The sequence below is a fragment of the Heloderma suspectum genome, chromosome 4 (assembly GCF_057233095.1).
Source record: "Heloderma suspectum isolate Gila_16-S chromosome 4, 16-S_ref, whole genome shotgun sequence".
NCBI classification, from domain to species: Eukaryota; Metazoa; Chordata; class Lepidosauria; order Squamata; family Helodermatidae; genus Heloderma; species Heloderma suspectum.
Window position 1 is genome coordinate 99,146,503 of NC_139461.1, and position 27,098 is coordinate 99,173,600.

Consider the following 27,098-nt stretch of genomic DNA (forward strand, 5'->3'; position numbering starts at 1 on the left):
AGAAAAGCATTCCACACATCCCTACTTGGTATCCAAAGAAATTATTAGTGTAGGTTCTTAATCAACCTGTGTTGTCACCTGCCTCTTACCAGTATTAAATGTCCCATTGGAAAACCAGCACTGGCGAAGAATCACAGTGGGCAGCACAGCTGCCACAAACTGAAGTTGGAAGTTCTTGCTCAGGAGAAACCAAATGTGTTTTGATTGAAGAAGTGACAACTACTGAGGTTCAGCAGTTTGTTGCTGTTCCAAATTTTGCATGGAGAACCCTGACCATAGACATTTCATTTCTTAAAAAAAAAAAAAAAAAAACTTCTAGCCTGCTGGACTCAGCCTCTGACTTGTCCCATAAATCCAGTAGTGTGGAAATGGGCCATGGTTATTCAGGTGCAAGAGACTTTGCCCATACTCAAGAGTCCCTCCTTATTACTATTTCGTTTTTTCCAGGGACAAGCCCCATTCAGCAAAACAGCTTTTTGGTAAGGAGGCCTGTTGATAATTGGCTCAGATGTAGTCCTAATGGCAACAGCCTATGGTGTGCAAGCTGAACATACATTTTAGAGCAGTTTGTGTACATCCAAATACCCTTCTCTTCTTTCTTCTTCCTAAATACTTATGTGGTGAATATATATGTTTAACAAGTCCCACCAGCTGGCATATTTGTGCAGACATAATTGCACATGAATGGTGTGGGGAGAGGGGAGCGTGAGAGGAAATAAAACAGATAATAAGCAAAAAGGGGAAAGTAGCACAGTAAACAAGCAGCATATTTTTCCCCCTCTGCAGAGCAAGCTTTTGTGACTGGAGGCAGTATCTTTGTGCAGCTTGACTTCTAATCCATATCGCAAATAGCTTCCAGATGCCCCATTCCTTGCCACTCTTCTGGCATCCCTGTCCTTCACAGATGCCTCTCTATGAGGGGGGTCTATAAATAAAATTGGGTGTATTTTACTAATCATTCATTTCCAATCTTCCTGAAGGGAAACTTTTATTAATAAACTCTTTTCATCTGTCTCTTTGATTAGGAAGAAGATAATCGCTTAGTCATGTGAAAAGAGGGGGAAAAGGAGATTGCTGGGGGGTCGTCTTTTAAAACATGTGCTCGACTGGAGGGAAACAAATAAAAAAACAGTGAACAATGGAAGTACGAAATGGTTCCAGTTGAGCTTGAGCAACAGAGTGGGGGGTTGAATAAGAAATTCGGAGACTAGCTTGGCCTCACAAAGCAAGCAGAACTAATTTTTCTAAATCCAACAACTTCACAGGAAGCGAGCAAGGCCTACACACAGTGACAGGCAGGTGTGCTCCACTAAGAGCTGGAAAAAATGAAAAGGTACACAAGACCACAATTACCATCTTTCTAAATGTGACTTGATGAGGCGTCGAATTAGATTCCAATTCTACTAACACCTCCCAATGTAAACACATTCTAGAAACATAATGGGATTTGGTTTTGAGTAAATGTGTCTTGGATTTGGAAGCCTGACGGCCCTGACCCCAATTTGCTTAAAATAAAGAATCAGATGGTTCCATGTATACCACCCCATTTCTGCAATGTTTTCACCAGAAGATACAGATGTTTTTTAAAAATGGAATCAGATGGCCACCTATAGACTCTTCCACCTTCCACAATCTCCTGTGTATTTTGTTTTGTTAACTTGAACATAGTATCCTATTCCTTACTTTTTGAACGTGATAAAATTTACAGTGTGATTCTAGGTATGTTTACTCAGAAGTAAGTTCTATGGTGTTCTATGAGACTCAGAACCTATCATGATTGCAGCCTTGATTCAAGTAAAATCAATTGTTTCTGGTTTGTATATTCCTGGTTATACAACACCAACCTTTATATTATATGCCCAACTTTAAGCATGTGACTAATTATACTCAGATAAGAAATATTGGTCAGAAGTAAGATTCACACATTTTTTTTAACATTCCAATGAGAAGTTTCTCCTTTCTTAATTTTGAATAACTGAACAGACTTGAGCTGCAATCTTAAACACACTTACTAGGGAGTAAACACCATTAAACAAAATTGAACTTGCTTCTGAGTAAACATGCAAAGGATTGCACTGTTGGAGTCATTTGTTTCTGGTGTAATTTCAGAGGATAAACCCTGGGGGATGATGGATTAGAGATAATTTGTATTTATTGAAAGATTTATACCCCTCCTTTCAGTTTCAAGATGGACCTGCAGGGAAGCTGAAAATAATCAATTAGATCAAAACAGTAACATAAAAATCCAGACTGAAGCAACAGAAACAAGAGAGCTGCAGTCAGCAACGCAGTGGAGTAGGGATGTTCGAGAAATCTGCAGTGGATTCAAATGAGTTCAGATTTCTATGAACCTGACCTGTGGATTTTGCAGCAGATCGGCTTTTTCTGAGTTGCATAGATTCTGCAGACTTGCAGACCTTTTTTTTTTTTTTTACTAATGTGCATTAGCGTAACTGTGCACTTGCACACTTGTGCAAGTGGAACAAATTCTCGGACACCCCTAAAAAAAAATCTGATTTTGTTTTTGAGCAGACAATGGACTGAAAGATGCCTGACAATCCACGAAACACAGACAGAAAAGATTTAACAACATCTGTACATCCCAGTGGAGGAAATATGCTAACCTAACTCCAAAGAATGTTGAAACAAAACAATCTTAACCATATAGCATCATTTCAATAAGGAAAGTGGCCAAGCAGGCCTCCTGTGGTGAGGATTTCCTTAGCCTGGGTTCCACAGCTGAGAAGGCTCCATCCCACATTCCCACCACGCATAGTTCTGATGGCAGCAGGAACCTGGGAAAGCCATGTGTCTTCTTTTACAGAGGACAGTCCTCTATTGGAAGGGCTGCCAGGGGACCACCCTCTATTTGAAGGTGTCCTGTATATGTCCAATTCCAGTTTAAAGATAAAGAACCACACGAACTGTTACCCATCTGAATACCCAAACAGCAAATAGGCATGCAGGTCACCTGGTTGCAAATAACTGTATTTCTATTTAAATTATAATAATTATTTCAATATTTGCATCTATACATATAAATTAGCCTATGCAAATTTTATGCAAACCACTGTCTTTGTTTGTCCTCTTTTGGGGTGATGCATTGCGCTTTTTTGCTTGGTGATTCATAAGTGGCCATCCTAGGCAGGACATGGATCTCAGTGGGCAGGAAGGATCATATGGGAGGAGACAGTCCTTCAAATAAACTGGCCCCAAACTATTTCTGTAGAGCTATAAGGACGATCATCAGCACTTTGTATTGTGCTTGGAAACAAGACAGAAGCCCACTCAGGTTGAATGGTATTAGAGAGTGCTCACATAATGCTGACTGTGGCAGGCAGACGGGGCATAGAAAATAGAGGGAGGGGATGGAATCATGAACATAGAAAATGTTTTTCTACAGATTTTTACCAGATTATAAAATTATTGAGTTTTTGGTTTTGTTACTTTTTGAAATGTATGTTTATATGAAATTTTATGATGTTTTATTTAAGGAAGGAACCCTGTTTTCTGAAATGAATCATAGAATAGTAGGGTTGGAAGGGGCCTACAAGGCCATCGAGTCCAACCCCCAAATGCATCAGGCCTTAATAAATTCAGGCACTTCTGAGAATTGTTTCTCCCCTGGTGATTTGCAGCACTCCACACTGCAACATTTTGTTGCAGGTCTCACTTGTCTCCATGCTATTTTAGACATATAAACATGTCTAGGATGCAGGTAAATGATATTCTTTCTCTGTGTTCCTGTATCATATCTGGATATAGCTCAAGAATAATTAAAAACATAGAGCTCTTGTGAGCAGAAGCCATTCTTTTCTTCTTCTTTTTAAAAAGTATTGATCACATTAAGTGATAGCAATACACATGCATTGTCTCAAAATTCTCCTTAAAACATTGTTTGAAGTGACACAACAACAGACAGCTGCTCAGTTCCAATGCTAGTAGAAGCTTCAGCGAAAGGAAGCAGCTGATCGAAGGTTTATTGCTACTGATGTCAGAAAGTACTAGCCCTGGTATGCAGGTGCCAATTTAGCACGAGTGTGCAGGCTACATTTTTCTGCATTGTGTTATAACAGATGTGTATTCCCACTGGAGGGAAAGAAAGTCTGGTTAATTTTTATATGGAGTAACAAGACCCTTGGGCAAGCTTTCTTTTGAATGTTAAAACCTTTGTTTGTCAAAGGCCTCTCAATCAGAAGAGGGAGAGATTAACTGAGGGTGGATGCTTGCTGGGATTTGTTAGCTTTGCAGCTACTAATAGATCTACCAGAGAAGCTGAAGCCATAAACTTCTTTCCTATGGCAGTAAAGATGGATTCTTTGGGTCATCATGGAATGCTTTTGCTTTTGCTTTTTTATTTTTATTTTTTTTAAAAAAATGCAATGTGGTATTTGATTAAGGAAGTGAGCTTTAAAGCAAACTAGATTAATTTTGCTCCAATTATGCTTCTCTTTTTTTGCATGCCTCTAGTGGCCCTGGATCAGTGCCAGCTTCTGGTTTTTGAGGGCCCTTGGGGAAGACACCCTCACTGGCCCCCCTTCCTCTTCTCACCCCAATAGTCAGCAGCTCTGGTGGTTTTTCAGCGTGTTTCTCATCATTGCCACCACTTGCTTGCTTGGTAGGCAGACAGCCAGTGAGCCAGTAGGCTGTGGCATCTACTGCTCCTCCTTTTTGCTTTCACCATTGTCTGGGGCAGAATGAGAGGTAAGTGAACAAGCAGGTTGGGTGAAGAGGAAGAACAGCTCCAGGGGGTCCTTGTTAGTGGGCCCCTGCTGGACTGTGGGCCCTCAGCACGCTCCCCGCCATGCCGACCCTTGATGCCAGCCCTGCCCTGGATGGAGGCGCTCATCTCAGTTTGAATCAGACCTATCCACTATTTAATAATATCTATGTTGCTATTCAATCACAGTGGTTTACATATTATGTTTATTCCTTATAATAAGTAATGGATAAGCATGGTGTGTGAACCCCCATCTGAATGTATGCTGGATTTCCATCAGACAGACACACATCTCTCATATCAGAGAAGCCTGTGTACAGGAAGGAAATGGTTCCTCGGGTTATCTGAGGTGGTCTGATGTCCAGCATGAATGTACAATGTAATCTTTACTTATTGCAAAAAAACGGGGGGCAGTTTTTGTATGACGCAGGAGTGACACAGTTCTTGCACCAAAGGCTTGAAATCTACAATAGCTGGGCTAAGCAGAAACGAGAAAGGGGCCTTTGTTTGACACTGGACTTCTGCAGGTCAATCGGATGGAATCTCAGGACGGTAGAGCAGCAGATCAAATGAGCTTACGGGGGTTCTGAAAAGGCTTTGCTAAAGAGCTTGGGAACAGAGAGGAAGAGAGGCTGACCCACATAGCTGGGGAGGATTCTGTGCGTAGGGTGGCGGGGAGGAGCCCTGCACAAGGCTTAAGGGCCAGCATAATTCAAAGCATTGATATGGTGACTGGCAAAAGAGACACAAGAAGAAAGTGAGTAAGTTAGTTCTAGCTGGCAGTTAGCAATTGTTTCCAGTTCTTGCAAAGAAAAACAGGGTTTAACTGTTTCTACACCTCATATTACTCTTTTGGTGTATGCTTTATAGATGAGAAGAGCTATAGTTTATATATTGGGGTGGGAACCAGTTCTGCCTTCCACAAGAGGAAGGGACCATCAACAAGAAGAAGGGTTCCACCCATGGAAGTTTCCTCTGGCCAATTTTTGAGGATCCCCCCAGCTCACCCCATTCATCAGGGTCTCTTGACTCTCTGTGTAGCATTTTCAGGGGGCTGGAGGGGCTGCCATGGGAAGGAGGGAGTGGGTATGTCCGTTTCCGCTAGTACAGTTGATCCAGAATAAATCTGGATCCAAGCCAGGATATACAACATGTAGGAAGGAGAAAGTAGTAAATATGAAATTATGATGAAAAAAAAAATGAAATGATCAGATTACATTTGGTTGTTGAATATTATTATCTTACTCTGCTTAGACTACACAATATTGCCTTTTGTCTCTATGGATGTAGGCAACATTAACAGGATCATAAGGAAAAACCTGATTGATCAGACCTAGTGCTCACCTAGCAAAGACTCTTTGGTTTTTCTGGTCCATTATCTCATTCCTGGTCCATCATCATCATCATTCCTGGTCCATCATCATCCTGGTCCATCATTTGGTCTTCCTGATCCATCATCTACCTGGGCCATCATCTTCACCCTGGGCCATCACCTTCTTTCTTTCCATCAGTGGCCCCACAACAGCATCTTGGAAGACCAGAAGCAATTCATAAAGGCAACATAGTGCCCTTGTTGTTTGTCCCTCCTTCAAAAACTAGTATCCAGGAGTCATTCATGCTGGATGAACTGTGCTGGTGGAAGTGGACTTCCCTGCCCTCTCCTTCCCACAGAAGCAGCTCCAGGTCCCTGAAAACGCTACTCAGAGAGTCAGGAGACCCTAGTGAATGGTACGAGCTGTGGTGTGTGTGGAGGAAGGGCATCCCCCAAAATCAGATGAAGGGAACTTCTGCAAGCAGAGCCCTTCCTCTTGCCAAAGGCAGATCCTGAATCCAAACCTGGAAGTATAAAGTGTCTAAACTTAAATCATACAGCTAGGACTGCTAATCAGTTGAGAGGAATGTGCATAACATTTCTTTCAGAAAGGGTGAAGGACGGTGCTCTTTCATTCTGTACAACCATGCTAACCTACACAGCTAGTACAAAGCTTGCAGGTCTGATTCAATGACGAATCTAGCTCAGCCTTCTGAACTGGGGTCCCTCCAGATGTTTTGGATGACAAGCCCCATCAGCTCCAGCCAACACGGGACACGGCCAATGATCAGGAATGATCGGAGTTGCCACCCGAAACATCTGAAGTGACGCAGGTTGGGGAAGGCTGCTCTAGCCAAATATTTTGTTCTTTCTAATGGTAGCTTCAATACAGAGCCAAATGGGTTTAACACCACTGAAGTCATTGGGTTTAAGTACACTTAACTTTCTATTGGACTGTGGCCTGCAACTGCAGATCTTAATTAGATCTCACAGCATTTCAGTGAATTAGCATTATCCCTGTTAATGAGAGGAGTACATTGACGCTGAAGAGGTGAAGAAGCATATCTAAAGCCCCATGGTGATCTCATGTCCAATGTAATGGGATGAGAACAGCCAGCATTCTGACATCACCCCCGCCCCTTTCCATATTTATTTTTCCAAACCATATTGCCTTATGACTAAAGACGATGTTTTCTAATTAGATGTGAATTATACTGTTTCCTATATTATGTTTAATTAAAGAATGAGCAAATAGTTGTGACAACTGGCAAGATTGTTATTTTGTACCATCTTGGGCTTTGCTGCAGCTACAAAAGGGGCATGCAATCAGCAGTTGCCTTTAAAAAGAGCAGTTAGAATAAAATGATTAGTTTAATCAATTTGGACCCATTTTCCCAAACAAATGGAACAACTAGAATAGCACTCTCTTTTCAGACTGAAGGGCCATGTATTTCCAAATAGCAGACATATTTAGAAACCATCCCTTCTTTATAACAGGGGAAAATTGCTTCATTTCACATAATTAACAGTTATTACATTCACTAAGAAATTGGAGGAATTGTTTGTCTCTTGTCAGTCACCAATTTTGCTTCAATATTAAGAATGTGTTATTATTTTTTCTTTAAAGAGAGAGTTCATTTTTAGGAAACATTTCTTGAAAATGCCTACACATGCTGAATATTCAAAAGGCAATTTTTGCCATGTATGGATTATCAGTACCACATGGAAAATGGAAGATGACATGGTGGCCCTTTTGAGAATTTCCCTTTGCAGTCTTGTCACCCATTTGCTGGCTGGAGGGAGGAGGAAGAGGGCTTCATAATCAGTTTTAAGTCTTCTTCCAAGTCAGTAGGTGAACAGGTACTGAGATTAAAAGTCAGAATTGTGAAAGGGCAACAGAAACTGGTTGAAAATTTAGTTGGCCTTTAAAAAAAGAAAATACACAAAATCCAAAATGTAACAGTAATAGCTACAGAATAAGCTAAAGAATACAGTTCCATTAGGATTTCAGTATCCTTTATCCATGGACAAAGTTGTTGCAATTATCTTTTGGGGGGCAAAATGGCAAGTAAATAAGAATGTCTTGCAAAAAATCAAAATATGCTTTCTTCAAAAGCAGACTCAAAGATTTAAAAGGCATCCCATGCTGCATTTTGCATTGGGGGATGGGGGTGTAGAGGGAATTTGTGATTAACAGTGCAATCCTATGTGTCAGGAGAAAGCCCCATTGAGTTCAATGGGACATACTCTTATAAATGTGCTGATGTATCAGCAAACTGAAACAGTGAAACAAAGGGACACCATTTCTCCTCAAATACTTTGGCAATTTCATGATTTTGGGGGGTTAAATCATTGTTTCTTGCCAGCTCTAGTGGCATGGTCCCTGCAGATCCTGACTTGTTTGTATGTCATGAGTCCACACAGGTCTTCAGCCTTCAATCACTAGAACTATTCTTTGTCTCCTGACAGGAGATGACTTGGGAGGGTATGATATGCTAGCTTCTTATAAGCTTTATGTTCCAGTTCTAGTTGGATACCCTTTATAGCATGTACCAAGCAGCATGCTAGCACAGCAATTAGGGATTCTCTTTTAAAATTATCAAGGCAATTGACCATCTATAACCACGAGCCGAGTTCTTTCTCCTAAACAAGAATAAATTTATTATGGAAAACTCAGGATAACTAAGGTCATATTTTAAAATTAAATATAAATGATCCTACTAGTATCTAAATCTACCCACTATATGTTCTTTCACAAGAATAAGAGATATTTAGGACAGATGGTGAATGTGTTCATTTGAACAATTCATTCCATGTTTTCTATCTGGCTTCTTTCCAAAGACCTCCTAACAGTGGTCTTTTTGGCCTGGGACTTTTCCCACTCCCCACATTAATTTGTCCTTGTATTTGATCCTCAAAATAGGAATCCTAAAGTAATTCTATAATCTGTACAATACCATATTTTCATATTCAGAATTGCAGAAATATACACATGAGCCATATCTTGCTCAGAGACCAGAAATGAAAAGAAACATTCATTCCTACAAATTGTTGTCCTATGGTCCAAACTAGATATGATATTAACGGAAGCATCTCTTTCTCTCTCCCCCTCAGTGTATGTTGGGGGGAGGGGTAATAGCAGCATGTTAATAACTGGGATCATGACTGGGAAGGGTTAAACTTCACCTCCCCAAGTTCTGTATTCCCAATGCAAATCATGCCCCCACACTGGCAATTAATTAAAACAAAATACTCACATGCTTCCCATTGACTTGCTTAACATCATGTCTGGTTTGGCCGTGAAATAAATGTACATCCACACACAAAGGGGCCCAAATCTACACACCCGGGGGACAATAATTAATTTCATAATGTTCCAAGAAACCTCATCTAGACAGTCCCTTAACATTAGATCCAATCCTACATGAGCACAGGTCACATACTTGCTATCTGTGGACCTGCAAGCTTGAAATTCAACAACTCTGCTGTAACTGATTTAAGGATTGGGCTGTATGGATGTTATTTCCCACCCCTCCCTCACCAACATTCATTTAAAGGGGAATTCTATGGAAGCTGAGCTTAGGATGCGTGGAAGAAGTGCTTGGAAGATCCAGCATTTCTGCCCCAAAGGAATGCTGTTCTCTATTTGTGTTCTCAAGAAGGAGAAGAATGACAGACAGAACTCAAAGGTGTATCAGTAAGACAGCTTTCCCCAACCTGGTACCTTCCAGATGGACTACAACTCCCATTATGTCCAGCCAACATGGCTGGGGGAGGCTGCACTAAGCTGTAGGACCTGACAGGGTTTAACATTTTATCAAAGCAGAACAGAGCAGAAGTCTGGAGCAAGTCAGAAGCCAGGACCTGGGAGTCAGGTCCAAAGAACAATCAGGATCAAAGGGCAAACTAGAAGACAGGACAGGAGAACAAGCTGGGAGACAAAGCAAAGAGTAATCAGCATCAAAGGGAAAACCAAAAGGCAGGACAGGAGAATAAGCCAGGAGTCAAGACCAAAGGGCAAACTGCAATAGCTGATGGAGTTCCTCTACCAGTATGAACCTACCCATACATCACAATCAGCATCTGAGGTCATTCTCAGCGTGTCTCGTCCAAGTGAGTCTTGGAGGACAGAAACAAAGGAGAGGGCCTTTTCAGTGGTGGCCCCCACTGTGGAACACTCTTCCCAGTGAAGCCTGCATTGTCATCTTTTCTGCACCAGGTCAAGACTTTTCTTTATTCCCAGGCATTTGAAGGCATATGATGGGCATGTTATGCATCACTTGCTTTGATTATGTTTTTTTCTGATGTTTTCATCATTTTGTCATATTTTGGTATTTAATTAAAATCACTTTTAGCTGTTTTATATTTCTTAAGTTTTAAAATAATTTTGTGATAAGATGCCTTGGGTCTTTTTAAAGAGAAAGGCATCTAATAAATACTAATACTAATCTTCTTCTTCATCATCATCATCATCATCAGGAGAACAAGCAGGAGTCAAGACCAAAGAGCAAGAGAAGAAACACAAGATATGTAAGACCTCAGGTAGACCTTGTTGCTCAAGCAAAGTTCCACTGACACAGGAAGCCCTCTGATACTTCTTCCTGCCCAGGAGGAGCCAAAGGCCATCCTGAACTAGGGATGTCATGAGAGTCCAGGAAGGGGGTGGAGTCCAGCAGACTCCCCCTCACTTGTGCACCCTAGACTAGTTCACTGAGACTCTGTATGCACCTGGACCCGCTTGCTGAGTTACCGTGCTTGGCAGCTGGGTCCAGCAGGTTCTCCCCTCCTTGCAAGGAGTGGAGAATGAAGGGTTAACATGGCCTAGCAAGCCTTGAGAGGCAGCGGAGACAGAAGTCACCTTTAACCCCTTCTTCTCTCCTCTTTGCAAGGAGTGGAGAACAAGCAGTAGGCGTGACTCCTGCCCCTCCCACCTGGCAAGCTTTGAGAGGTGGTAGAGACAGGCGTTGCCCTTAATGCCTTGTTCTCCCTGACAGGGACTCTGGCAGCCACCATTATGAGCAACAATGGTGGTTCTGGAAAGTCAGTATATGTAATGTTGGGTAAATGGTGCCTTTATGGCCAACGTTAAAAATACGGATCTTCCATTGTTGCATGCAGTGGTGGCTTGCTACAGGGTGGGTGGCCCTGTGGCTTCCTCAGGTGCTCACTGGGGCTGTTAAGAAACTCACACAGCTTTGCAACCAGGGGTGGGTGGTGGCAATGGCTTGCGAGCACCTGAGGAAGCCAGGATCTGGTGAGCCCGTCCATCCCTCGCCTGGGGCAGTGTCAGTCCAGAAGATTTTTACTGAGAAACTGTAGTGGCATGGTTCACCACATGGGACAGTGATCAGATCCTGAGACATTTAAACTAGGGCTATGAAGTAGGGATTACGAAAGTCACTTACCTTTTCAAAGGGTGACATTCACGGTGGGGGGCAGGCACTCCGTCCCATCCCCCAAAATTCTCTCTGGCCGGCTCCACTCCTCGATGATTCTGCAGAGCTGCCGGCCGGGGCTGCCCGCAGCCAGACATCCGGCCGCTGGGCATCCTGCAGGGACGCAAATAGGGATGTCAGAGAATTTCTCCATGAATCTCGGGGAGACCGAATGCCAGTGCATTCAGCCCCCCGAAATCGGTGGCGGAACGGGCTGCCCCCCCACCCCCCCGGGACGAGACTTACCTTGGGCGAATCTTCCTGGCGGCGGCGGCTCCAGCTACGCTATTTGCGTTCCCCTTATTTTCCCCGTCTTAGTCTACGTAAATGTTTACGTAGACTAAGACGTGCCAAAATAAGGAACGCAAATGGCGGCGCCCATGGGTGCCGCCATTTGCGTACGCACGTTGTTTTTTTTCTTTTAAATCAGCTGTGATAGGCTACGTGAACATTTACGTAGCCTATCACGGCTGACTGCAGGGACGCAAACGGCGGCGGCTACAGCCGTCGCCATTTGCATTCGCTGTTGTTGTTGGGATTTTTTTGCCGCGATAGGCTACGTAAATACTTACGCAGCCTATCACGGCTTCTGCAGGGACGCAAATGGCATCCGTCGCGCAAAGCAGCATGAACGGCATCAGGTAGGTGTCCCGTTTCGTGCGCCTTTCACGGGGTGGGAGGCGGGGGGGCTTCATTCCGCCTTGGATTTCGGGGGGCCGAATGCACTGGCATTTGGCCTCACCGAGATCCGTGGCGGAATTAGGGATGGACGAAAGGGACTTACCTCATCCCGCAGCTTGTTTCGCAGTGGGGGGGAGGCGCTTCGGTTCTCCCCCCGAAGTTCAGGCGAGGGGGGGAGGCGCCCCGCCTCGCCCAGCCAAAATTCAGGCTGGGGGGGAGGCGCCCCATCCCTTGCCGGCAAAATTCGGGCCGGGTAGGAGCGCCCTGTCTATCCGGCCACGAAAAAAAAAGCAAAAAAAAAAAAGCACACACCCGTGATAGGCTACGTAACGATTTACGTAGCTTATCACGGCTAGATTTCCAAAGTCAGCCATGATAGGCTATGTAAATCATCACATAGCCTATCACGGGTGACTTTGAAAAAAAAAAAGCGCGTACGCAAATGGCGGCTCCCACGGGGACCGCCATTTGCGTTCCTTATTTTCACCGTAGTCTACGTAAATCTTTATGTAGAGTAGATGTGCCAAAATAAGGAACACAAATGGCGGCGCCCCATGGGCGCTGCCATTTACATACGCGCTTTTTTTTTTCCAAAGTCACCCGTGATAGGCTACGTGACGATTTACGTAGCCTATCATGGGTGACTTTGGAAATCTAGCCGTGATAGGCTACGTAAATCGTTACGTAGCCTATCACGGGTGTGTTTTGTTTTTTTTTACTTTACTTTTTTTTTTGCAATGGCGGTGGCAGCAGCCGGTCAGGAGACCGGCCGCCGCCCCCGCCCCCGCCGAAATGCCGCCGAAACACCGCCGGGACCCGCCTCCAAGAGGGACATTTGCCGAAGGTAAGTCCCATCCCGGGGGGGCGGGGGGCCAGCGGAGGATTTCCCCAACACTTTTGGGGGGCCAAATGCGTCGGCACTCGGCCTCCCGAAGATTCGCGGAGAAATTCTCCACCAACCCTAGGCGGAATTCTCTGACATCCCTACTGTGAAGGGACCCTCCTGACACACTTCAGAGGCCAATTCAGAGCTTCCAAATCAGCCGACTCACCTCGGGCTGATGCAGAGCCGGGCAGGTCTGCTTCAGCTTCCAGAACTGAAGCGAAATCCAGACAGCCAAAACACCCCCACCCACACCCAGTCACATGAGCCCACCAGCCACCAGCCACCCAGCCCTGTGAGTGCTGCACCCACCCCCTGCCCAGCCACTTGAGCCCCCTGCTCCTCCTTACCTGGGCCCGTGAGGAGTGCCTGCAGCCATCGCCATCTTGGAGGGGGTCACCGTTTTCTTTTAAAACAGCGACTCTTCTTCTTCTGACTTCTGGTAATTAAATGTTGCATAGATTGCAACCATAAAGGGGCCATCTACACAGCATTCCGGGTGTGCGTGGGCCATTTACACCTCTAATGTTGCATAGACAGCCTCTTTATGGCTGCAATCTATGCAACATTTAATTACCAGAAGAAGAAGAGTTGCCATTTTAAAAGAAAATGGTGACTCCCTCTAAGACTGCGTCGGCTGTGGGCCAGGTGGCTCGCATGGCTGAGTAGGTGGCTGTCCAGATAAGGCCGAAGCGGCCCAAAGTGCTTCAGATCGATCCCAACCTGCTTTGGGCTGCTTCAGCCCAATCCTGACCCACTCTGGAACCAGACCAATTCGATCCAAATCACCCCAATCCCCTTCGGATTCGGGATTCAGTCTAAAACCGTGCACAGCCCTGATTTAAGCTATATATTCCCAGGAGTCACGTAAGGGCGGCAGACAGAGACCTATGTCTGCCTATATTTCATGTCTTTCCTCTATTTTTCTCAAGGTATTTGGCTAGGTGACTACCTTGAGTTCCTAACATTATTTGTGTCAAGAAGACTGATGGACCTTTTCTACCCAACTTGCATTTTCTTCAATTCAATTCTTCATTCCATGGACAATATATGACATAAGCCACTTGGTCCAGTATATTGTTATTGTTCATTCTTAAATCTAAATATATTAGTTTAGCTCACTTGCGGATATAACTGAGTTGTCCTCAAATAGGTGCATTGAATTGAGAATATTTAGTCAAAATGAATGGAAGCGAACAAATCTAGATTTGCTATTTATTTAGAATATCAGCTCAGTTCTATTCTCATTTGGCAAGTTGCATACATTCAAAATTTTTCTTTCTTTTTTTAACTCTGAATCCTTGGCACACAGAGTCCTTGTCCAAACTAAATTAGTTGCTTGATGCATTAGCACAGTATTAATTTCAAGTGCTTTGATGTTTTTATAAACCATTACACTGCACTCTTTTAATCAACAGTACTTGCATCCTTATCAGTGTGCTTTGGTGGGAGACATTGATTACGATGTTCTTAATGGATTATCAGATATTATCCCCTGTGCAATTTGTAAAGAATTAAGTTAATAATTTTCCCATTTGTGATCCCAGAAAATTTGGTTTCCTTTAATAAGATATGATTTATAGTGGGGAACAAATGATTAGTTTTTCTATACAATCTGAAGATTAAAGATATGACTGCAGTTCAGGCATAAAGATTTAAAATAATATTTATAAGAAAGGACCTAGATTTTCCCAGATGTCTCAGCATACAACATGAGTAAGTCTTTAAGTATTAGTAGTACACTGTAAAATATTCACTTGTGCAAAGTTAACTCCCACACACACACTCAAATCTTAATTATTTAAGATTTCTAATTCTGCCCATGATCATTTGTAGTAACATTGGAGTGCAACTCTGTTTAATAAAATGGTACATACAGATTGGATCTTCTGCTCTGAGGTCAGTTTTGAATGTGAAAGTATTGTAAGGACAAGTAATAAATCTTCATTTCACATAATACACAAATTGAGCATACCTCATTCCATTCTCTCTTTCAAAGCTTACTTTTCCTTTCACACTTTTTATCATCTCTCTGTCCCTCTAGTCTTGCATCAAAGCTAGTGTTGTACTCAGATTCAGTACTAAGATCCATATATCAATTATCATTACACGACTAAAATGATATTTGTATTAAATTGTCAAGGAAAAAAATATTTATTTGGATAAATATAGTTCAACAGTTCTGAAAAACTAGACATGCTCACATTTTTACATAAACTATATTTCTACCCTAACATTTCAATATAAACTGTATTACCTAGAAGCACTGCAGCATGAGATGTTTATTTAGGGTTTAAAACAAAATAGAGTTGTTTATATTTCCTATGTGGCCAAAATATCATGGACACTGCTATCTTTTCTATGTCTAAAATTTCCTCTTATGGCCACCAGCATGAACATGGGTTATTTTTTTTGTGTTTTTAATGATTGGTTACATTCAGGAAAAATAGTTTTTTTTCCAATATTAGTTAGGAATCGCTGAAAATACCCCCACCTCCACCCCCACACCCCTGCTCTGAGGAATCACCACATGTGGGTGCGGGGAGATAAACCATTGGAAATTCTCCATCCCATAAAGTGCAGGAGGTGAGGGCCAAACTAAACATTCATCTAATCATGCATAGTGTATCTATGTGTGGTAGTTGTACTTACTTACATGTAAGTGTGCATAATCCCAATTTGGATCAGAACCATGGTGCTCCAGGAGAGGGAGTTAAACCTCCCCCCCCCATTTTCTCCAAAATTCCATCCCCCTGTGGGAGAATTTAAAAATGAAAAAGACTCCATTGGAGTCAATGGAGGCTCCCCCCCTCCTTTTTTTATTTCAGGGGGAATGGGGTGGGAGAAGGTTATCCACCCTCCTTTCCTGGAACACTATTGTCCCAATGTGAATTGGGACTGCATGCACTTACACAAGAGTGATAGTTTTACTTACCACACTATGTAAGTAATCACACATAGTGTGTCGTTAGGTTAGCAGAAAGTTTAGTTTGGTCATGGGACTACTGAATCTGGAGCTAGACATGTATCTCCCTGCTCATCTAACTCTGAACCTCAGCAGTCTAGCACAATTGCCCTATAGTGCTGAGTGCGAAGGTCTGGGGCTAGGCAAGCAGGCAGCTTCTCATCTGGCCCCACACCTGTAGTGCCCCACCAGCCTCAAACCTGTCACTGTCAGGACTAGCTATGAACCGAAGGCAACCTCCTTGGAGGAGGGCTCAGTTTCTTGCCCTAATACACATTGAGATCAAGGGAATCAGTGGACCCTAACAAACCCCGGTGACAATCACCCTAGAGGCTGCACTACTTGGGGAGTCTGTGGAATTTGCAGACCATCTCCCAGCACCCCCCTCCCAACACCATATCCTCTCCAATAATCTCTTAACCACAGAAACAGATGGGGATGAGTCCAAATTGAAGCCCAAACTAGAAGGCATAGTATATCTCTGGAAGCACAGAGTCTTCTGTCACAGAGCCTCCTCAGGAAGAGGAATCATGAACTGATGCATGCTCTGGATCCAGGTCTTGGTGATGCCCCAGAGGGGGTGGAGCATCACGGCCTGCTGTAACATTGTTCAGTTCTGGCCTAGTTGTTTTTTGCACAGCACCTCTTCCTGCTCAGATCCAAGTTGGGTGTGACCTCTCTGGTTGGAAAGCTCCCCTGGGACTTTTTAAGAATATCGCCACTGACCTGTTCCTTCTTCTGCTGCACAGCTCCCCAGCCCTGCCTGTAAGGCAGGAATCAAATCACACAGCAGCAGTATGGTGGGGCAGTGGGCAGTACAGTGTAGACAGGGGAGGATTATGGGACAGAAGACATGTTCAGCTTGAGGATGCTTTAAGACTTTAGGCCCTGAAATTTAGGGGCCTTGTATCCTTGTCAGTTGAAAGAAGATCCACTGTTCTTCCAGTCCTAATTAGTCCTGATCCAGGACTCTTCTAGCATCAGATTGGTCAGAGCCCTTAACAGCTTATAGAAGCCTTCCGCAATATGGTGCCCTGCAGATATTTTGGGCAACAATTCCAAAAATCAATTACCATTGGCATGCTGTCTGGGGATGATGGAAATCGTAGCCCAAAATATCTGGAGGTCACAACATTGAGGAAGGCTGGTTCATAGCATCTGGGACTGGGGTGGGGGCTTAGAGCAGGGGGAAGATGCATATCTCACATTGTGCATCCCTGATCCCACTGCCATTCACTTCCATGGTACTATCAGGACCTTGATCAGGCCAATTTCCACTCCCCCTTGTTTCCCTTTTTTCAAATCAACATTCAATTGCCCTCAGCATTCCATGGCTCTTGGAGGGTGTTGATGACTGCTAAGCCATGGTGCGTATGCTTCATGGTGCACCTCCACTGAGATATAAGTGCATCACTGTCACATGCAAGAGGAGCACCACCCTGCATCTCTCTCTCTCTTTCACACACACACACATCCCTCATTCCAGGATACATTAAGCTCTGAGGGGCTCTTAATGTGTATTGGAGGAATGGCTCTCCCTTCAGACCAGTCCTAAGAAGTCCCCCTCCCACAGGACTCTTATAAGTTATTTGGGACCAGAGGTCAGAGTGTGTGTGTATGCAGGCGGGGGGGGATTAGGGGATGTGTTGAAAATTGGATAAAAATTGGTGACTGAAGGGTTCTGAAATCTCACTATGAGGACATCAAATGAGGCAAAAAGAAAAATGCCACCTCTCAGTAGTTTTCTAACCCATCAAACTTTCCTAAACTGTGGAGATCTGACTACTAAACCTTCCTTAGCCTGTATTATAAATTCACTTTAACTCCTTACCGCTTAAATTCCACTGCCACCATTAGTATTACACTAATGATCCCCTTCATGGATCACTGCCTTGTTTTGGCGAAGGGGCTTGCGTAACTCAGTGAAGCCATAAGCTATGCCATCCAGGGCCACCCAAGACGGAGAGGTCATGGCGGAGAGTTCTGACAAAATGTGGTCCACTGGAGAAGGAAATGGCAACCCACTCCAGTATTCTTGCCAAGAAAACCCCATGGAACGTATCACAAGGCTAAAAGATACGATGCTGGAAGATGAGCCCCTCAGGTTGGAAGATGTCCAATATACTACAGGGGAAGAGCAGAGGGAATTTCCAAGTAGCACCAGAAAGAGTGAAGCAGCTGGGCCAAAGTAGGGATCGACGAAAGTCCCTTACCTGTTCTCGAAGCTTGCTTCACGGTGGGGGGGGGAGGCGCTTCGGTTCTCCCCGCGAAGTTCAGGCGAGGGGGGGGAGGCGCCCTGCCTCGCCCGGCCGAAATTCAGGCCGGGGGGGAGGCGCCCCATCCCTCGCTGGTGAAATTCAGGCTGGGTAGGAGCGCCCCGTCTACCCGGCCGCGAAATAAAAGTAAAAAAACACAAACGCACACACACAAACACACCCGTGATAGGCTACGTAACGATTTACGTAGCCTATCATGGCTAGATTTCCAAAGTCAGCCATGATAGGCTATGTAAATCGTCACATAGCCTATCACGGGTGACTTTGAAAAAAAAAAAGTGCGTACGCAATGGTGGCTCCCATGGGGACCGCCATTTGCGTTCCTTATTTTGACACGTCTAGTCTATGTAAAGATTTACGTAGACTACGGCGAAAATAAGGGCAACGCAAATAGCGTTGCCCTTATTTTCGCCGTAGTCTACAAAAATGTTTACATAGACTAGACGTGCCAAAATAAAGAACGCAAATGGCGGCGCCCATGGGCCGCTGCCATTTGCGTACGCCTTTTTTTTTTCAAAGTCACATGTGATAGGCTACGTAGCCTATCACCTTATAGCGTTGCCCTTATTTTCGCCATAGTCTACGTAAAGATTTACGTAGACTACAGCGACCAAATAAGGAACGCGAATGGCAGCTCCCTATGGGGGCCGCCATTTGCGTACACGCTTTTTTTTTTTTAAGTCACCCGTGATAGGCTACGTGACGATTTACGTAGCCTGTCACGGCTGACTTTGCAAATCTAGCCGTGATAGGCTATGTTAATCGTCACGTAGCCTATCACGGGGGCGTGTTTTTTTTTTTAACTTTTAATTTCGCGGCCGGGCGAGGCGAGGCGTCTCCTCCCCGGCCTGAATTTCGGCCGGGCGAGGCAGGAAGCCTCCCCCCCAGCCTGAATTTCGGCCGGGCGAGGCAGGAAGCCTCCCCCCCAGCCTGAACTTCGCGGGGGGAGCAGCGAAGCGCCTCCCCCCCACCGCGAAAAGCTGCGAGACCAGGTAAGTGACTTTAGTGCACCCCTAATGGCGGCGGCGGCAGCCGGTTGGGAGACTGGCTGCCGCTCCTGATGAAACGCCACCGAAACGCTGCCGGGACCCGCCACCGAGAGGGACATTCGGCCATGGTAAGTCCCATCCCGGGGGGGGGGGCAGCGGAGAATTTCCCCACCAATTTCGGAGGGCTGAATGCGTTGGCATTCGGCCTCCCGGAGGTTCGTGGAGAAATTCTCTGCCATCCCTAGGCCAAAGCCGAAAGGATACTCAGCTGTGGATATGTCTGGTGGTGAAAAGAAAGTCCGATTAGGGATGTACGAAACACCTACCTGGCTCTGCACCAGGCAATCCGCGTTGGGGGGGAGGCTCTCCGTCCCTCCCCCCGGAATCCTCGACGGGGGGGAGGCACTCCGTTCCTCCCCCCGGAATCCTGCTCAGCCGGCTCCGCAGCCAAGCCGCAGAGCCACCAGCCAGCTCCGGCCACCCGCAGCCAGACATCCGGCCGCTGGGCAGCCCTGCAGTGGCGCAAATGGCGGCTGTAGTAGCCGCCGCCATTTGCGTCCCTGTATTGAGCCATGATAGGCGACATAAATATTTACAGAGCCTATCACGGCGGGGGGGAAAAACCCAGCGTACGCAAATGGCAGTAACCGCTTCCATTTGCGTACGTTGGGTTCCCCCCCACACCATGATAGGCTACGTAAATACTTACGTAGCCTATCACGGCCTCTGCAGGGATGCTAATGGCGGCCTATCATGTAGCCTATCATGGCTATGAAGAGGAGGAAGCAAATGGCGGCCGCAGGACGGCCGCCATTCGCAAAGCAGCGCGGAGGACAGGAGCAGGTAAGTGCTCCATTTCGCGCGCCTTTTGTGGGTTGGGGGCAGCAGGGACTTCGTCCCGCATGCCTTTTGTGTGTTGGAGGGGCTTTGTTCTGCGATGGATTTCGGGGGGCCGAATGCACTGGCATTCAGCCTCACCAAGATCCGTCGCGGAATTCTCTGACATCCCTAAGTCCGATGCTGTAAAGAACAATATTGTTTAGGAACCTGGAATGTAAGATCAATGAATCAAGGTAACCTGGAGGTGGTCTAGCATGAGATGGCAAGATTTAACATCGACATCTTGGGAATCAGCGAACTAAAATGGACAAGCATGGGTGAATTTAATTCAGGTGACCATTATATCTACTACTGTGGGAGAGAATCCCTTAGAAGAAATGGAATAGCACTCATAGTCAATAAAAGGGTGGGAAAAGCAGAACTGGGGTACAATTTCAAAAATGATAGAATGATCTTAGTACGAATCGAAGGCAAACCATTCAACATCACAGTAATTCAAGTCTATGCCCCAACCACTGATTATGTACTTTGCAGTAGGGATGTCAGAGAATTCCGCCACGGATCTCGGTGAGGCCGAAGGCCAGTGCATTCGGCCCCCTGAACTCCGTGGTGGAACGGCCTGCCACACCCCACACCCCCCGCAGATCTCCCCTGGGATGAGACTTACCTGGGGCGGATGTTCTGGACGGCGGCAGCTCCAGCAGCGGTTTTGGTGGAGGCAGCGGTGGCAGCTGGTCTTCCGACCGGCTGCTTCCGCCACCGCTGCCATTTGCAGTCTTTTTTTTTCTCCCCATTCGTGATAGGCTACATAAAGACTTACGTAGCCTATCATGTCTTACGTAGTCTTACGTATCCTATCACGTCTTTACATTTTAGCCTACATAAAGATTTACATAGGCTGAAACGGTGAATCAAAAAGGGATGCAAATAGCGCCCGCTACGCTATTTGCGTTACCCTTTATTTTTGCCGTCATAGTCTAAATAAATATTTATGTAGATTCAGACGGCCCAAAATAAGGAACGCAAATGGTGGCGGCCGTAGCCGCCACCATTTGTGTACGCGGTTTTTTTTCCCCCCAGAGCCCTCTGCGGCTGGAAATCCGGCTGCGGATGGCTCTGGGCTGGGCTGGGCCTGGCCGGCGGCTCCGCAGAGATGCCACGGAGCACAGCCGGCCATTGAGGATTCTGGGGGGGGAAGAACGGATCACCTCCCCCCCGTCCAGGATTCCGGGGGGAGGGACGGAACGCCTCCCCCCCACCATCAACATAATCCGCGAAAGTTAAGTCACTTTCATACATCCCTACTCTTGCTTCTTGGGAGGAAAGCTATGGCAAACCTAGACAGCATAGGAAGAAGCAGAAACATCACCTTGCCGACAGAGGTTTGTATAATCAAAGCTATGGTTTTCCCAGTAGTAACATATGGCTGTGAGAGCTGGACTATAAGGAAGGCTGAGTGCCGAAGAATTGATGCTTTCAAACTGTGGTGCTGGAGAAGACTCTTACGAGTCCCCTGGACTGCAAGGGGGTCAAATCAGTCCATCCTAAAGGAAATCAACCCGGGCTGCTCATTGGAAGGACAGATACTGAAGCTGAAGCTCAAATATTTTGGCCTCCTAATGCGAAGAGAAAACTCACTGGAAAAAACCGATGCTGGGAAAGATTGAAGGCAAAAGGAGAAGGGGACGGCAGAGGATGAGATGGCTGGATAGCATCACCGATGCAATGAATATGAACTGGAGCACACTCCGGGAGAGAGCGGAGGACAGGAAGGCCTGGCGTGCTATGGTCCATGGGGTCACGAAGAGTCAGACATGACTTAACGACTGAACAACAATGAGTTATTAGGCCTTAGGCATGGGATGAACAGACACAGATAATTATTTTAAAAGAACACACAAATATATTTAGTTTATTTATGTACACAAATATTATATAAGATTAGAAGTTATCAATGTTGTTTACTGTCACTTTAAGGAAGCTATTATATCCTTTGCTAAGTCCACTTCACTAAATAAAACACATATGTCAATTCCTCTTGAAGTTCTCCTTCTGATCCCCAAATCACTGAAAGGAGTTGGGGATCAAAGAAGTTAAACATAGATCCTGAGATGTCACTCACAGTGGACCCTTAGCTTCTTGAGCTTGTTACACTTTCTATAGTGGGCTAACTTCAGCTTCTCCTGAAGTTTTCCTTCTGGTCAGTTACTTGAGGACCATGATAAAGCTAAGAAGATGTTACAGTTGCCCCCTTCAAAGTCTTCCTACTTCTTGAAGCCAACTTCCTTCTACTATCACTTTGGCCAGATGCTATTCTAGAGTAGGGCTGTGCATGCCCCCTCTCACTTTGGATGCTGCTTCGGTCCTCCCAAAGCAGCTCTGCTTCACTTCAGACTGATTTGGACACCATCCACTTCACTTTGGATTCAGATCCAAAGTGAGATTTAGATATCCAAATCAATCTGATATGTTTTCCCATTGATTTGCATTGGAAAACAGAAGAGTCTAGGTTTATTTATTTTATTTTATTATTAAATTTATTAATCGCCTATCTGGCTGGTCACCCAGCCACTCTGGGCGATGTACAACACACAATAAAAACAGTTTAAAACAATAAAATTCTACAATAAAAACATTTTCTAAAATACCCTAACCCATCCCAAACGCCTGCCTGAACAACAGCGTTTTTAATGCACGACGGAAGCTCATTAATTGTATTGTTATATTGTGTTTTAATGTTCCATATATTTTAAATTGTTTTATTGTGTGTTGTTTGGTTTTAGTTTTTGTGAACCTCCCAGAGAGCTTCAGCTATTGGGCAGTATAGAAATAAATAAATAAATAAATAAATAAATAAATAAATAAATAAATTAAAGAGGGGGCATGATGGAGTTCCCTAGGGAGGGAGTTCCACAGAGTGGGGGCCACCACAGAAAAGGCCCTCTCCCTCGTCCCCACCAGTCTAGCTGTCCTGGCTGATGGGACAGAGGGAAGGCCATCCGAGGCTGATCTTGTTAAGTGGCCAGTCTGGTGTTGCTGGAGGCGCTCCTTAAGATAGGCTAGGCCGGAACCATATAGGGTTTTAAAGGTCAAAACCAACACCTTGAATTTGGCCCGGAAAACAACTGGTAACCAGTGCAACTCCTTCAGCACTGGAGTGATGTGATCTCGCCGGCGGCTGCCTTTAATCAGGCGAGCCGCCGCGTTCTGTACCAGCTGCAGTTTCCGAACCGTCTTCAAGGGTAACCCCACGTAGAGCGCATTACAGTAGTCTAAACGAGAGGAGATCAGGGCATGTACTACCGATGGGAGCAGATGGTCGGGAAGGAAGGGGCGCAGCCGCCGTATCAGATGGAGTTGATACAGCGCTGTCCGGCTCACAGCTGACACCTGAGCCTCCATGGACAGCTGGGAGTCCAAAATGACCCCCAGGCTGCGGACCTGGTCTTTCAAGGGTAGCCGTACCCCATTCAACACCAGGTCAACATCCCCCAGCCTCCTCTTGTCTCCCACCAAAAGTACCTCAGTCTTGTCAGGGTTCAGCTTCAGCCTATTCCTCCCCATCCAGCCACTCACCGTCTCCAGACATTTGGACAGGGATTCTACGGCCAACCTTGGTGAAGATTTAAACGAGAGGTAGAGCTGCGTGTCATCCACATATTGATGACACTGCACCCCAAACCTCCTGATGATAGCCCCCAGCGGCTTCACATAGATAGATGTTAAATAGCATCGGGGAGAGGATGGAACCCTGTGGCACCCCACAAGTAAGTGGCCACGGGTCCGAAACCTCCTCTCCCAGTGCTACCCTCTGGTACCTGCCGGAGAGGAAGGACCGGAACCACCGCAATACGGTGTCCCCAATGCCCAACCTCTCCAGGCGGTCCAGGAGGATACCGTGGTCAATGGTATCGAAAGCCGCTGAGAGGTCGAGGAGAACAAGGAAGGAGCATTCACCCCTATCCAGAGCCCTCCTCATATCATCTACCAAGGCGACCAAGGCCGTTTCTGTCCCATGCCCAGGCCTGAAGCCCGACTGAAATGGATCTAGATAATCAGTTTCTTCCAAGTGTGCCTTCAACTGCACCGCCACCACCCGCTCAATCACCTTGCCCCAAAATGGCAGATTTGAGACTGGGCGAAAGTTGTTCAGAACTTGAGGATCCAAGGAGGGCTTCTTTAAGAGCGGTCTTATCACTGCCTCCTTGAGGGCTGATGGCATCACTCCCTCCTCAAGGGAGGTGTTCACCACCGCCTTGATCCCCTCACCCAGTCTCTCTCTGCAGCTCGTAATGAGCCAAGATGGGCAAGGATCAAGTAAGCAGGTGGTCGGCCGTACCGATGAAAGCACCTTGTCTTCTTCCTGCTCGCTCTTCAGACTCTGCACTCACTTCAAGCTCTGGCTGCCTCTGTTCTTACTGGCTCTCTCACTTTATATACCCTCTTCCCTCAAAACCACAAGTACTGCTTCAAACCTGAAGAAATGAAACTTAAGTGGAGAAATGAAACTGACACTTAACAGGAAAAATGAAACTACTCCTCTCAGGCTTACCCTCTCCCAAGAGAAAACTCCAGGCCTCTAAGCCAGACCTTTTTTCCCTTTGCCTCTGTAGGTCTCAAACCATCACACTGTACTCACACACATCTTTTCTTTTCTTTTTGCAAAAGATGCTCAACTGCCCTCAAATTCTGTGGCTCCTGGATGATGGCATTGAGAATGCTCAGCTCACACTGGAATGTTTCTGGGTTCATTTCTTTTTCTTTAATTAACAAATATTTTTTCTGCATAGCTGGGTATCATTTCCTAAATATGCAGAATTCCCTATCTTGTCTTGGAGTAGCAATGTTTTACTGCCTGCTCATAATGGTACTAGTAAAATTGCAAGTGATAAGCAACAGCTTTTCCCACCCGCCTGTGCCATTTTGTGAACTTTTATAAATATTATTGTTGTTAAAAAAAAAAAAAAATGTTCATATGCCTGGTCCTGGTGGCTGTGCACTGTATCCATTGGGTCTTCACAACTGGAGCAGCCATACAGAACTTTTTATTTCTTTAAAAGACTATTCTCATCTCTCTTCCACAGCCTTGTGATTTCAGGAAAGGGTGTTTTTTTAAAAAAAAAATGTAATTGCTGGATTTACAACTCCCAGCTGTGCAGGCAACAGTATAGCTATCCCCCTGCAGCAAGGAATCAGGATCTCATGCTACCGCAATGGATCAGAGGGAGTATGGGCACAGCAGCTCTCCAGATATAAAATCCAGTGGAGTTTAAAATCATCTCAAAAGGCCCTTTGAAAAAAGTATCCACTCCAAACAATTGATTCACTTCTAAACATCTGAAACAGTATACAGAACGACAGCTGCATTTGGGTAAATACATCAAATATACAGAAATGTATAAAACTTAATCACATCATTTATAGAAGGGCTGTTAAGCTGCAAATTGTGTTGGAAAGACATGTTTAAGAGGAGGGAGTCACCTTAACAGTCTGCTCATAGTGCTTCTTTGTATTAGTCTGGAACTAATTCTGCATCAGCGTGAAATGAATTGGATTTGGTTCATAACCAGCACTTGAATATTATTTAGCTCTTACCAGGGCTACATACAGAGCTGAGTAAGTGTCAGTCATAAATCATGTTTGTTAATGGACTTGCTAGGGACAGAGATATTCTTGTTACATGGCTAAGACAGAAAACTATGGCTCTATCTGTTTGGTAAGTGAAACACGTAGGACATTTCCTATCCAATATGACTGAAAGTTATAAAGACACAAGATAAATTTAAAAGACAAGTTGATAGGACAATTTTAAGAGTTAAGAGTCTAAATTTTAAAGACTTTCAGCAAAGGTTACCTACAATAGCATGTAGATTTCTAATTAAGTATGTGGTAACCTACTATGCAGGTTGTCCTGTTTTAAGGCATTTACATTCCTGGCCTGTTTTCATTAGAAAGAAAGGACTCTGATGGTTGGCTGGCATTGTTAACCATGTGATCCCTTTTTCAGTACAAAAATAATATATTATGTGCATTTAGTGGCTAAATTTACAGGAGTTGCTGCCACAGAGTAAAAACACAATTGGTTCATACACAATACTTTCATGACAGGATCTTGCACATGGGGATCACTGAAGAGCATGGATTTTCTGTCCTTTTCCATTTTAGTTATCGGGGGCTATTGCAACAAAATGCTAGAAAGAGATATTTGGGGAAACAGTAGAATCTGGAAACAGATTCAACACTTGTTTTATTCTCTATGCTAAGGTGTTAAAGGATTGCCATATTTAGGATCAGAATAAGGGGGACACTGACCGCATCAGCTGATGATTGCAGGCAGAGGTGTCTTTGTAATCTGTGGCTTGTCTTACTTAAGTTACTTAGAGATGGCATGATGTGATACAACTTGTTTTCTCTTACAACAGGGGTGGGCAACATGTGGCCAGACATTGTTGGACTGCAATTCCCATCAGCCCTAGCCAGCATAGCAAACTTTTCCCAAAACTCTGAACAATATGCATACCTTTCCAAAAACAAACAATGCACTCCAAAATGCACATATTTGGGAAAAAATGCACAAAATGCTTTATTCATTGGAAAATTGCTCGTAAAAATGTGTACAATTGCAAAGGTGCTCACAAAAATGTGTACTTTAAAAAAAATGCATATCTTCCACACATACAAAATGTACACAAACATCTATACAATTATTTTGTGCAGGTAAAAGCCAAAATTCAAAGTCTGATGCAAAAACAAGATGGAACAAACCCGAACATGAAAAAACAAGAACTCAAGCAAAATTGAGCATGACGGATTTGCTCATCCTTACCACTGAATCACTTCATTAAGTTATCATACAGCCATTTCTCCCTGTGCTCATCGGGAACTGAAGTGGAAAAGGGACTTCGGCATGTACAAGATTGTCTTCATAGTTTATTTCAGGGATGGGGATACTGTCTGTGGCCCTCCAAATGTTGTTGGATGTATTATTATTATTATT